The 13,031-nt window shown below is 43.4% G+C and overlaps 1 protein-coding gene across 1 annotated transcript in view; it reads left to right on the top strand.

Annotated features, from left to right (window-relative positions):
- The window catches only part of LOC147702253 (sterile alpha motif domain-containing protein 9-like), an 89,142-nt gene that overhangs the window by 15,476 nt on the left and 60,635 nt on the right, over positions 1-13,031 (top strand). The window contains exon 2 of the mRNA XM_086930905.1: positions 12,244-12,293. The gene's annotated coding sequence lies outside the window, so the exon portion shown is untranslated. The remainder of the gene's footprint in view (positions 1-12,243; positions 12,294-13,031) is intronic.

The raw sequence follows: 13,031 nt of genomic DNA, 5'->3' as shown, positions 1-13,031 counted from the left end.
CTTTTATTCATTTGCATCGGTGCGTAAACAAGCGATTTATACTTCTAGTCCATGCTTATGAGAAGCAAGGCCGGCAGTCTCTTTTACTGCCAGCCTTGCTCATCGTAAGCAAGGACTATATGTTCAAAGTGCGTGTTTATGCTCCGATTGCAGGTTTTAAAAACAAATGAATAAAAGGCACTGTCATTTACGATGCCAATAGCTCAAACTTTAATAATGCGAGACCTATTGCATTGTAAATGCTTGTTTTTAAAAACCCCTCTCTGTACAGATCCTAACAATTTTCACTGTATATCCGCCCTACTATACTAAGTTACTAGAAAGACAGGTTTTTTTTGCAATTACAAAAATATGTCGAGTCTAACTCCATATTAGGCTCACAGAAGGCTAGATATTGCCCTGACCAAAGCACCAAACTTGTAGTGGTCTCAGTTCTTTACCACCGGTGTAGATAGACCCTAGAAGCTCAGGCATCGCCATACTTTTGACCCTCCCGGGAGGCATTAACCACAACATCCTTACCACCAGGCTTTCAGAAATTGGAATCAAAGAAGCAGCCTTAATTTGGGCCAAAAATCTCTTCCTTGATCGTCAGCAAGTCATCTCTTAATTGTTCCTAGCAAAGAAAAACACAATTTGGAGTCCCCAAGGAGCCACCTTAGTCCCCTTACATTTTAATTTTTAATATGTTCCCACTTGTTTACCGTTTAAATTAAATGGGTAAAAGTTTTTGATTTTACTAAAATTACTATGCATATTAACCTTACAGGAGTTTTTTTGCCTGCCCTCTTCATCTATTGGTGTGTTATTGTGTCATTCACGTTTTTCATCCACCCACTCCAGAATACAGCATGAGCAGTAGAAAAGCCCTCTTCAGCCATTAGATAACTTCACTGTGAGTGGCCACATTCTGCTCTTACACAAGGAACACATTTACACAAAAATTATTTCCTTCAGTTCTAGAGAATACTATGATAATGTGTGTTTTTAGAGACCAAAGGAAAACTTTCCTTTTAGTTAGTATTTTATTTTTAGATTGATGAGGGCTGTGCAACATCCCTAACGATAAAGTTTTTCAAAAAACACAACAAAATTAATTAATTAATTAATTGCAAGTTTATATAGCGCTAGGATCGACTCCCGGAGGAGTATCTCCGCGCTTCGACCGCTGCGAAACCCTTCCTGGCTTCCCTGAGAGATAGTCCCTTAATGGGTATCTCCAGGGTGAGACCAGGCATCCCCGGCGGTCTGGTGGGGCCGTTAGTGCAGATGAGGCAAGCTTATGCCCAGAGTTGCCGAGTGTGATCGCTGATCAGAGTGGGCACCGAGGCGAGAGAATTATCGAGTCCGCTGACCCTGGTCCAGATACCTGCCGCGTCGGGAATCGAACCCTGGTCCCGGGCCGTCCTCTGCTCTCGGGTCTGCCGCCTCTAACCAGTGAGCCACACTACTGCAAAGAAACGTGCATTGCCAAAATCCAAAGGCTGACACACTGTGGCATACCTTTTGGCTTTGCCAATGATTGTATACGAATGCCGATGATGCTTAACTAAACTTTGGCTTTCCCCCCCCCCCCCCCCCCCTTTGCAGCTCTAGCAATAACTCCAATTCCAATAACTCTATTCCATCTTCTTGGATAGTTTGTCAGCAACAACAGTTTACCTAACATTGAGTCTTAGTAAAACAGAACTGCTCCTGACTTCCCCTAAAACCAAGATAGATAGTTATCAGTAATGGCTCTTTCCATCCCCTTCGACCATTGTCTGCAAATTAGGCATTCACACTGATTCCAATATAGAGCTGGTGAATTATGTCATTAATGTTGCCAGACTTTGCTGCTTCCATTTGAAGAATCTTTGAATGATTCTCACTTATCTTTTTAAGTTCAAAAAATAATTTTATTAATCATGAAATAAGGCATCAATACATAGTACATGAAAAGAAATGTGGAAAATAAGGGAAAGGGAAACAAAGAAAGAACAATCAGGGTATACAATGCAAGGGAATAAGTGATAAAAACTAATCATGAGCAATGAGATTGAATATAGGGAATGCAATAATCATACATCAAAATCAGGTACGGATGATAACATATCAGGTAATAATGCAGAAAAAGGGAGGAAATGCCAAGGGTATCAGGGGGGCTTGGAAATCTCCTGCTGGACAGGCCGTGGGCAGAATGAACGAGTCGTACATTTATCTAGATACATTGTAATCGGAAGCCATAAGTATGCACGTTTTGCTGCCTTTTTGAGCAGGGAAAACAAAAGCATTATCAAGTCTATGATTGTGACAGAAATTATACCACCACGCTTTAAGAGAGATGTTAGATGAAGCCTTCCGATTAATGGTAATCTGTTGGAATGCTACAGCCAACAGCAGGTCAACAATACGAACATTTAGGTCAGTCCCCTCCCAACAAGGTGCAAGGCTCCCTAGAAAGAGATGAGTGTGAGACAGGGAAATACATGTATGGAAAATTACATTAATTTGAGCCCAGGCCTGCAACCAAAAATCGTGTACCGGTTTGCAGAGAAACAACATATGAAACAAGGTATCGTGTGGTGAGGAGCAAGACCAGCAAGCGTCTGAAACAGCAGAGAATCGCTTGTTTAGGGTAAAAGAAGTGTGTAGCAGTCTGTTGTAGATGAAAAACATAGACTGCGTCAAGGACGCTGCTCTAGACGTTTTGCAAACTTTTGTCCATATCTTGTCCCAGAAGGATCCTGGGCACAATGTATCAAGGTCATGTTCCCACTGCTCTTCCACCTTAAGCTTAGGTCTAATAGATGTATTAGCATGGAGGAATTTGTTAATAACAGAGGCTTTGGGAGTAGTATGTGGAAGAGAATGAAGGCGCAGAACGGGGGTGGGATCAGTAGAGGGGGATGGTGCATGTAAGAGTCGAGCGTAGACTGCCATCACCACTGCCTTAAGTAGAAGGTATCTGGGGGCAAAGGAGGAGGGCAAATCAAAGGAAGAAGAAAGAGTGGGGAAGGGCAAAAAAGTAGAGCGTTAGAATAACTGCGAAATCCAAACCAATCCTCGCCGCCTCCAGGATTTGCAGTAAAAGGGTTTATCGTGGATCAAAAGATACTTGTTATGCCAACTGGCGGATGAGAGGAAATCAGCAATGGTTGCAGGGGGAGGAGGATTGGAGGATAGGAGAAGCCTGGCAGTAAATTTATGAATGGGAGTGGAAATCAAGGAGGGTTTACGCGAGAAAGAAATATATTCAGCAAAGGAGAATAGGGAAAGGAAAAGAAGCTCAACCTTAGCCCACAAAGGACAAGGGGAAGTGGGGTCTTGTAACCAAAAGGAAGCTTGGCGTAACAGAGAAGCCTTTTGGTAGGCTGGAAAATCCGGAAAGTTAACCCCACCTTCAGAAGTAGGGCGGATTAATCTGGCAAGGGACATTCTGGATTTTTTATTATGCCACAGAAAGGAGGACAAGATCGAATTAATTTTCTTGAAAGATTTAGCAGGTATGGGGACAGGGATATTGGAGATTGTGTAGAGAATTATGGGGGAAAGCATCATCTTAATGGTGTCAAGACGACCACACCAGGAGAAATAGAGAGGATGCCACCTAGCCGTTAGATCAGTTATTTTTTGAGTGCATTTATTCAAACAAAGGGAAACGGTGTTTGAAATGGAGGGTGTGATATGTAAACCTAAGTATTTGATATGGTAGGGACTCCAAGTAAAATTGGATGAAGCGAAATCCGGTTTAAAATTGAATTTCGTCAAGGGCAAAATCTCACATTTGTCGTTATTGAGCTTGTAACCAGACATTAAGGAATAAGTCCGCACTTCCTCCAAGAAAGCGGGAATTGAGTCTGTGGGATTGGAGATGAAAAGTAAAATATCATCTGCATAGGCTGCAAGTTTAATGGTAGACTCCGTGGTCTGAAAGCCATGTATGGTGGAATTCTGGCGAAGCTTGGATAGAAAGGGTTCTACAGCTAGGTTAAAAAGGAAAGGTGAAAGGGGGCAGCCCTGGCGAACCCCCCTACCGAGATCAAAGTAGGAGGATATCGGACCATTCCCACAGACCGCAGCGCGCGGGTGAGAATACAGCAGCAAAACTAAGGAAATAAATTTGGGGCCAAAGCCAAACCATCCGAGAGTATGGAAAAGATATGGCCATTCGACCCTGTCAAACGCCTTTTCGGCATCGAGGGTGATCGCTGCAAGGGAGTGTTGTAAACGCGATGACTTTGATAGTATGTTAAATAAAAGTCTAGTGTTATCAGTGATGTACCGCCTTTTAACAAAACCAGATTGCTCTTCACCTAAAAGGTCAGGCAGCAGATGATCCAACCGTATCGCCAGTGACTTAGCAAAGATTTTATAATCTATGTTCACAAGGGAGATGGGTCTGTAATTTTTACAATGTTTAGCATCCTTTCCTTCTTTGGGTATCAAACAAATGTGTGCGTCAGAGAAGGTCCCTGAGGAGCTGCCTAGAGTGGCAAAAGTGTCTAGGAGGAAGTTCAGTTTTGGAAGCACTAATTTTGAAAAGTGAAGATAAAATTCCACGGTAAAACCATCTGGTCCTGGGGCCTTGTTGAGTTTGAGATGCTGAAACGCAGTGAGCAATTCCTTCAGCGAAATGTCAGTCTCCAAGAGGGAAAGATCGAGAGGGAAGTGATCAGGTTTTTGAATAGTAGAGAAGAAGTGTGTGAGTGATTGGAGTGAGGGTTGAGTTTCAGAGGTGTAAAGAGTTTCGTAGAAACGGGAGAATGTAGTGAGGATATCAACATCTTTGTGCTGTAGGTTAGAGTTGGTGTCGTAAATGGACTCAATGTTCAGCTTGTTGTGCTTCACCTTCAGATAATTGGCCAGACGTTTCCCTGCTTTGTTCCTACCACCGTAAAACTTAGCACTTGATTTTAGCAAATACAAGGAGGCGTCTTCCGTAGATTTCTCATTAAATTTCATCTTGACAGCTACAAGAGCCGTCAGATTATCTTTTGAGTGAGAAGTGAAATAGGCGTGTTCCAATCTCTTAATGTCACAAAGAAGGCTTTTAGTGAGTTGACGTGCAGTCCTACGCTTCTTTGAGACATACTCAATAATAAAGCCACGTGCTGCTGCCTTAAAAGCATCCCAAATAGTATGTTTCAGGATGGAAGGGGTATCATTAAGCAAAAAAACATTCATCAAAGAAAGCGGTGAAGGAAGCAGTAAATTTGCGATCCAGAAGGAGGGTATTGTTAAAGCGCCACCTTTTGGGCCCATTAGTCTTAGGGAGTACATCAATGCTAATTAGAACAGGGGCATGATCCGATAATAAAATCGGGCCAATTTCAGCAACAGTAAGTGTTTGAGCAAGAGTGTGAGACACAAAAATATAGTCAATACGTGATTGAGACCGGTGTGAAGGAGAGTAAAAAGTAAACTCCCGCATAGTCGGATTGCAAAGTCGCCAAGCGTCCACAAGCTTATGTTGGGAGATGGCTTGAGTAAAAAGTCTATGTGATTTGTTGGGAATATAAGTGGCATCGGAATTCCTATCAAGAAAAGGATCTAGGGGTTGATTGCAATCACCAGCAAGTATGAGATTTTCAGCCATAAATTGAGTGATATACTGAGAAAACTCATCCCCAAAAAAGGGGTTCACCATTAGTGGGAGCATAGACATTAAGGAGAGAGATTGGAACACCTCTAAGAGATTGTCTGACATGTGTCCATCTGCCACCAGTATCCGACTCTTGAGAAATGACTGTGAGAGGAAGAGATCTACGACATAAAATTGCTACACCATTACGTTTACCATCACCTTGTGAATAGAAAACCTCACCCACCCAACCTCTCTTAAGCTTTGCAGACTCTGTATCGGAAAGGTGGGTTTCCTGAAGGAACGCTACATCAACATTCAATTTGGCTAGGTGTGACAAAATTCTTTGACGCTTAATTGGAGAATTAATACCCTTAACATTCCATGAAACTATATTTAATGACATACTATATAAAATAATCCATATGAAACATAATAGGCAAAATCAGGAGAAAAACTCATGAATAGAAATGGAAGGAGAAAGGAAAGATACGTAGTAGAAATTGAGAAAAGAGAGAGAAAGAGAAGACAAATGAGAATGTAACAATATGCATGAAGAGGGAGCAAAGTGGAGCTGAGAAGTAGACTCAAAAGGATCAAATTGAGAAGAGAGAAAGCATAAAGGTAAGTACAACCTGAAAATAAAGAGGTATCGCTTCTGTACCAACAAGGAAATTGAAACACAAGAGGAGGGGTAAAGAACAAAAAAGGGGAGGAGAGGACGAAACGAAGGAAGAACATACCTACAAAAGGAGAAAACGAGAAGGAGCCGGGGGGGATGGGACCACATGGGCAAGGTAACACATCCAAGGTCAGTTAGGCAGGAAGCCAGGGAGACATCATCAGACGGGAAAGGATTCCTGTGGAAGCAAAGAGGGGAAACACGAGATTAAATTACAAACATAGGTCGGAAGAGAACATAAAACAATTAACAACAATACTACTTAAGGGAAGTAACAGTCGAAAAAGTGAACATTGTAGAAAGGTAGAACGTGATCAAAAGCAAGAGCATCATGAAAAACAAGCAAGACTTCAACTCAGCCAGGGAAAGAAGAGGAAGGTCCAGAGGAGTCCATTGCAGTGGTCTTATGTGCGTTGATGAAACTTTGCAGTCGCACCAGATCCTCATAGGTAATCGTCCTGTTATTGTAGGTGACTTTAAACAAACATGGATGATAAAGGCCATATCTAGCACCCATGGAACAAAGGTCCTCTCTCATGCCTAGGAAGGCCTTTCGACGATTCGGAGTCGCCTTTGCATAGTCCTGAGCGAAGAACAGAGAGGAGCCAGACCATGTTAATTTAGGCGAAGCCTTGGCAGCCGCTAGAACCTTCAAAAGGTCAGTGTACTCCAGAAAATAGAGAATAACGCATCTTGGTCGTTGTGATGTGGAAGCAGGAGTAGGTGGGCGGCCTAGCCGATGAGCGCGCTGAATGTTAAGATTGGTGCCTTCTGGTAAATGGAGTAATTTAGGGAGGAAAGGTTTGAAAAAAGCAAGTGAGTCCGAGCCCTCAAGACTTTCTGCCAAGCCATAAATACGGAGGTTATTCCGCCTGTTCCTATTTTCCAACTCCTCTACCTGTCTCTAGAGTGTGCCCACCTGCGCAGTTAGTTGAGAAACCGTGGAGCGGGTTTCTTGAAATGATGCAACGGATTGTTCAACTGAGGAGACTCTTGTATCAATTTGTGACCAATTGTCTGTAAGAGCTTGAACTTTGACATTGGTTTCCTCCATATAAGGGCGTAGGGTCCTGATTTCCTCCAGAAAAGACTGAAAGGATCTTATCTCTTCCAACAAAAGTTCCATTGAGACAGGCGCAGACTGTTTGAGCGGCGAAGGAGGATCTTTTTTCAGTCTTTTGGTGGTGGTTTTCCCCGGAGTTGGTTGAGATGGTTCCATGACTGTGTCCGAGCCGGATGAGGTGAGGGAATCCTCTAATTTAGAAAAAGCAGTGAATACTTTAGAATTTTTCATAAAGGCAACCTTTGTTGGCATTGCAGAAGATAGGCGCGACATAGATTTGAGCCGTCCAATAGAGAAGCAAACTAGAGTAGAACAGCCACGCGATGTGCACTATCTGCGCAAGAGGTTGGACAATGTCACAGGGAGGCATGAGACAAATATGAAGAAAGCCCCTGAAGAGGGGAGGAAGGCACTGTTGTTGGTGAAGGAGGTCACTCGTGAGAAGTACCAGGCACAGGGTACAGACAGGCGGTTGACAGGGTGAAAACTAAGTTCAAAAGATGAAAGCTATGTCACCAAGCTGAGCCGTATGAAGCTGTTGATGAAAACATGTCCAGTACTAAACATTCTGAAATTAACACAAAAAAACGTAAAATGGAAGAGATTAGCGCCTCTCAGGCAAAAAGATGTGCAATTCACCAGAAGACTGAGGAAAGAGAAGTGGCTCAAGGGATGCTTTCTGGCAGTTAGGAGTACAGCGCCCCAAGTACAATCAAAGTGCGCAGAGAGGTACAGTGCCAGCCATTCATGCACCTGAGATAACCAGAGTCATATCAAACATAAACTCCAAGGTAAAGGCCCCTCACCATGCTGATAGTCGAAGTCGTCACTCACTGCGACGTTAGCAGGGTAAGAAACAGCATTATCCAGCAGTACTTGGGCAAGAAGCAGATGCTATCGGCGTATAATCGTCAGAAGCAGAAGAGGAGGGTACTTGAAGAGGCACAAAATGGCGGATGAAAATAAATATGAGGTGGTGATCATTTGCCGTGTTTCTAAGGTGGTGAGTGAAAGCAGAAGTCGCAAAAACAGTTGTAGGGCAGAGTATTACAAAAGAAGGCAAGGCCTGGTTGAGGTGAGAGTCCCGTCAAGCAGGAGACTCATTATGCGAGTATAGAAGGTGGAGTGCGTCCGACATTGCAAAATGGCGTCCGCACTCGTATCGGCAGCTGTAAAACTCACTGCGGCAAAATTAACTGCTCTGGAGCCAGGAAAAGCAGTTCCAAACGCCTCAACGGTGCCCTGGGATGTTCCGACACAACATCATGCCGTCCAAACAGGAGAAGACGGTCCGCAAGCGGTGTCTCCGGAAGCCTCAGCAGAGCTTCACTCGAGTGCCGCCATTGCCGTCGGGCGCCAAGCCACGCCCCGATTCTCACTTATCTTGAGAAGGACCTAAAGATAGTTGTTAAGGCTCCAAATCAGCCCAGAATCGATTATAGGAATGACATCTTTCTAATTGCTCCTACATATCTCACAATCACAGTTAATAGAAAATGCAGCTTCACATCTTCTTAGTGGTCTTAAAGATTTTTTAATCTATTACACCAATGCTTAAAGTTTTGATAGTTGCTTATTCATAGAAGAATGACTTTTAAAGCACTTACAATAGTTCATAGGGGAATGTATCCACGCATACCTGGTTAATAAAATGATGTGGTAAAGCAAATTACACAGCTAGGATCAGAACTGAAATGCTTGTTACAAATTCTCACACCCAATACTCTGAATTTCGGGGGTAGAGCTTTTTATATTGGTGTAGCCACATCTTGGAACACTTTTCCTATTGCTCTCTGGTCAGTCTTTGTTATATCTTTTTGGAAGGTTCAAAAACATTGCTATTCAATCAGTATTTGACTAGCACCCTTTCGTCCGTGCTAATTTCATATTTTTAGCACATATTTTTTGTGAATGCTGCACTCTACAAGTATGATACAAAAAACAGTGGTCCTAGACCTTATTTTTACAAGACATAACTCAGTTCCCTGTATAGTCTGTTCAGCAAATTATTACATGAGCCAGCTTAAAGACAGTGTAACAGCTCATAGTACTCAAAACGTTATTCAAATTAAACAGAAAAGTGCAGCAACCTGTAGTTCAATTTACCATGCATTTTATTTTCATGTCAATTGGTGAAACTGTTTCTGACTATACGTTTTCATTTTCTAAGGGAGGTTGCTACAGAGAGAATGTGTGTAAAAAGAAGGGTGCTCAGGTTTGAAGTGGTGAAGAAGAATAGTCAAGGTGGTGACATAAGGAAAACAAAGACTTCATTCATTTAAACAGTTGGACTGGTTGTAAATCACCGTCCTATTGGGCCTGACCACATTTAAATAATCTTCAATTCTGTTACAGGTTTAGTTGCATAGAAACATATTCTTGTGTGGCACGTTGGGGGTCATTTCGGAGTCCAGGCCAATTAGGGGGGCATCGACGTTTCGACCCGTCTTGTGGCCTTGAGGGTGGTTTAAACCTTGGCCGTGCGGGTCTTCTTCAGGACAGGGTGGGGCAACTTGTATAGGTATTTGGGCCTTGTCACATACCTAAAGGGTGAATGGGGAGAAGCAGGAGTCAGGGTGTTGCACTTGTGGTTTAAAATGCCAAAATTCAAATGTGTATTCAAATTGACTTACCCGCTGAGATTCGCAAGATGTGGGATCCTAGTCAAGGTGATGGGGTGGCAGTCCACATAATTCTACGGCCATATGGGATCCCACTGGTGATTGCGCTAGACTCTACATCTGAGCCGAGACCGTTTTCTAAGACATCAGGGGATTGATCCCAGCACCCGCAAGCGGACCCTGCTGCATATGTGTCATTGATTGGCCCAAACCATTAAGCTGTGAAACGCTTGAACGTTCTCTACCAGTCAGCTTCTGACTGCAACGAATAACCTGGAGAGCTTACCCAAACCCATCTTTCCCATTGAGTACAGCGGATTTCGTCCCCCATTCTATCTCCAAGTGCCGCCCCAGTCCTGATGAAGATCCCACCCCAAGGACCACTACCTGTCCTGACTTGAGGGGTCGAAACATCGACACCATTGAAATACAAACTCTAGCGACACCGTATAAAACTAATTCTGGGTCCATTTGAGTTATGTACAATATTAGGAACATTTGATCATTAACGGAAACTTATACAGCAAACCATGTTGATGTATATATGTCATTATTACCTTTCCTTGTCCCCTACCTACAAGTGAACACTCCACCCGATTCCCTTTTTCCTACCACACCCAGAGCACTGTAAAATATTGCACATTTGTTTTGATGAGCAATTGTATGGCTCTTATCTGTAAATGCTTTGAATATAATTGCATCAGATATTCTTTATTACTATAAAACTACTGAAGTGGACTTAGACCACATTTAAATTTGTGCTGTGTTCTTTGCTACCATAGTTTAATGAAAAGTTTTGTTTGCTGCCTTGACCACACTTCTTGATACTGTACTTATTGACCCAGGTCAGGTAGTATATATGGGTTACCCCCTTTATAGAAAAACCAAAGGAAATGATGGACGGAGCGTTGACAATACAAGCACTCACCCCCAGTCAACTGATCTGGGTTTAATCCATTACCGTTCTTTAGCCCACTCTGCCACCCCAGTTCAAACATGGCCACATGCAAATCAGTCTGACCCTGTGCCTCATGGGAACAGTCCAGCCCGAACTGCCAAGCCATGCCTTCCCTGGACCGGAAACAAGCTACTGAGGACCGGTTTCTGGCATTTCAGCCTTCTTCAGCCCGGCTTGCTTGAATCCAGTGGCAAAGTAAACAAGGGACTCACGGCTGAAGAAGGCTGAAATGCCAGAAACCGGTCCTTGGTAGCTTGTTTCCGGTCCAGTAAAGGCATGGCTTGGCAGTTTGGGCTGGACTGTTCCCATGAGGCACAGGGTCAGACTGATTTGCATATGGCCATGTCTGAACTGAGGTGGCAGAGTGGGCTAAAGAACGGTGATGGATTAAACTCAGATCAGTTGACTGGGGTGAGTGCTTGTATTGTCAACGCTCCGTCCATCATTTCCTTTGGTTTTTCTTTGTTCGCCATAAGTTGGCAGGGTATGCTCAGACGTGAGTCCCTTGCTCACTTTGCCACTGGATTCAAGCAAGCCGGGCTGAAGACGGCTGAAATGCCAGAAACCGGTCCTCGTTAGCTTGTTTCCTGTCCAGGGAAGGCATGGCTTGGCAGTTCGGGCTGGACTGTTCCCATGAGGCACAGGGTCAGACTGATTTGCATATGGCCATGTCTGAACTGGGGTAGCAGAGTGGGCTAAAGAACGGTGATGGATTAAACCCAGATCAGTTGACTGGGGGTGAGTGCTTGTATTGTCAACGCTCCGTCCATCATTTCCTTTGGTTTTCCTTACCCCCTTTATATACAATACTTCCAATTGCTAAAGCACTTCTTGAACTTGGGGAGGAAATTAAAAATCAGCCAGGTAATTAGTGATGTGATCATTTTATTATTCCTGAAATGTGTATGGGGTATAATGTTCATGGAATAATTTAGTATTGCCATTGTTCTCTTTTACAAACGTATTGTGGCTGTATGCATGTAATTTCTTTAGTTTGTAGGCAAGCAGACGGTCAGCCTTATTACATTGTTCATAATATTTTACTAGCTGATACCTCACGTACGATCGGTTCCAAGCAACCTCTTATTTTTCTCAAAGCTTTATACGTTGATGGAGAGGAATCTAATTTACACTTAGTTTCCAACCTCAGAATTTGGGTTTCAGGGTCAGCCTCAGTATTTGGGTTTCAGGGTCAGTTTTAAGGGTTTTGTGTTTTTTGCTAACATTGAAATGGCTACTTTAGAATCATTTCACCCATTGATTACTGTTTTGTCCTATATTATAGCCCAATCAAATTCATCTCTCCATTGTGTATAAAATAATATTCTATTTCTCTAATTGTGGCTTTTTCAACAGAGTTTCTCGAAAAGGAGAGTCATGAATTTGCCATTGCAACCTCATCCTTGGTAAGTTATCTAGCATCAAAGTGACCGGTGAGAGCTTTGATGGACCTTTTTTGTACGTATCACTACATCTTCCACAGATTAGGGCAAAGAAGGATTACTTAAAATGGAATCTATTCTCAAGTATTATTTATGCATTTTAAAATAAAAATTGTTATCCTTGCTAAAGGTTGTAGCCAATACCATATAAGTACCTCCAAGACCTAATATTCTTCATGTTTTGCCTCCAATTATGTGTCTATCTGGTTAGGAGTATCTCTACTTGGGGCCCGATTGTGATGCCGTAGGAAATGGCTCCGACCCTCGGTCATAGCCGTTTCTATGGTATTGTAATTGGCTGTTTGGATTCCTTTTCGTCCGACCCATTTTTATTGTGTCGGTCAGAATGGATTACCGAATGGCCTCCGACTGGCTCGGAGTACCCGTCTCCCATTCGGAAACCCTCCAGTAATCCCTCGGGCGGCTCTTTCTGCCCAAGGGATTACAATGGCAGATTCCCACAGCCTTTCTATGCGGGCCTTTCCAACACAGAAAGGCTGTGGGAATCCGACTTTGTGGCACTCCAGAAGGGCCCCCATGGGTGCAAGGCCTCCAGATGGCCCCCTGGGAGGCACCTTTGGGCCCCCCTGTTGGTCCTTGCACCCAGTGGCAGGCACCTTGAGGTAGCAGGTACCTTGAGGTGCCTGCCACGGGGTGCAGGGATGAACTGCACCTCGGCTGTTACAATGAGAGCATGCATTC

Source organism: Lissotriton vulgaris, chromosome 7 (genome assembly GCF_964263255.1).
Source record: "Lissotriton vulgaris chromosome 7, aLisVul1.2, whole genome shotgun sequence".
In the NCBI taxonomy this organism is placed as follows: domain Eukaryota; kingdom Metazoa; phylum Chordata; class Amphibia; order Caudata; family Salamandridae; genus Lissotriton; species Lissotriton vulgaris.
Note: the sequence above shows the minus strand (reverse complement) of the source record. Positions and strands in the feature narration are given on the sequence as shown.